Raw genomic sequence first — 1,464 nt, 5'->3', positions numbered from 1 at the left:
TGACTACCATAAGGGAATCAATTCACCCTCAACCAAGTCCGTGGTTTTTTCCGACCCCCAAACCCCCAACCCCTACGCCATGAAGCCTTATGTCGCGATAATAAATTCACCACCACCGCCAAAAGATTTCTCCTCACGGGGAATACCTTCTTCTAACATACGAGCACGTTGTTGGACTTAGGACTACATTACGATCATTTAGTCGTCGATGGCCAGTTTCCTCCCGGGACCTTTCTGTATACAGTAAACTTATATTTTCTCGTCTCTTATTTTCTGTTTTACGAATGACCGGACCGCTACCTCCATCCCCTACCCTCCTCATGGGACAAAACCCTTCTATTGACCAATGTTCCCCCGGGGAACTTCCACCGCAAAGGTTCTGATAAGAGATAAAGCTTAGTCGTCCCTAGCTACTATCCCCTAACACCTAAAACCCTACCTGAACTCACCTATACCTTAAAGGTCACCGCCGCTCTCAATAAGGTTACCCTCGACCTTGAACAGGTAGTTGAAGTACTCGCCGATTCCGACTGCTTCGACAGTCTACCATTTCTCCTATAATACCAAACCTTAAAACTATCGTTTCCCCATAAAAGCTGGTTCAGACAACACGTCCAGGATAGCCTCTGAGACAGCCTACTCTATTGCTCGATGTCAAAGTGTTCAAGCCAAACCTCTCCTCACCATGGCGGCTCTTAACTCGAAAAACCCACCAAACACGAATAACCATCTCACTTATGATTCCTCTCTAACTCATCTGATCCACAATAATCTGAGTTACTATTAGATACACAGGATACAATCTTCCTCTATCTCAGCCACCTTGTAAATAAGGATGTGACACTCGATTGTACCGTCCACACCACGTCAACCAACTCCAGAGAACCCCTCCACACCGGATAAGGACCTCGGTAATCCCTTGATAAACTCGCCACCTGGCCATACGTATTCACCTTTGTTCTAGTCTTCTTTACCGACGGTCCGAAAAACGTCAATAAACCTTGTAAACCCACCTTGCGTTACGATCCTAAAAAGTATTAGTCCTTTGTCCACACCTCAAGCATTGTTCCTTCTGCTACGACTCAATGTTACTTACCTGGCGCTCACTAGGCAAACCACCAACTACCGTAACAGCCTTCTATTTACAAAAATACAAAATACTTATGAACATCAAAGAAAACAACGAGGTGTAATCGCACAACTCGAATAAAACTAAGTTTTTTTTATTCAATGTAGGCTTCTGTCACACTATTACTTATAGTGTTTAGTCTGCTTATATAATTCTTGTTTACTTAATCTGTTATCGTTGCCTATTAGACATTGGTACCAACTGTAGTAAAGGCGAACAAAATCGGTAAATACATTCCAATTATTGTAACCCTTCTCACTTCTAAAAAAAATATATTTATTTTTATTTCTATAATACATTTTATGTATAAAAAAATTTTTTTAATTAATAACTTT

This window comes from Arachis ipaensis, chromosome B10 (genome assembly GCF_000816755.2).
Source record: "Arachis ipaensis cultivar K30076 chromosome B10, Araip1.1, whole genome shotgun sequence".
Lineage (NCBI taxonomy): Eukaryota > Viridiplantae > Streptophyta > Magnoliopsida > Fabales > Fabaceae > Arachis > Arachis ipaensis.
Note: the sequence above shows the minus strand (reverse complement) of the source record.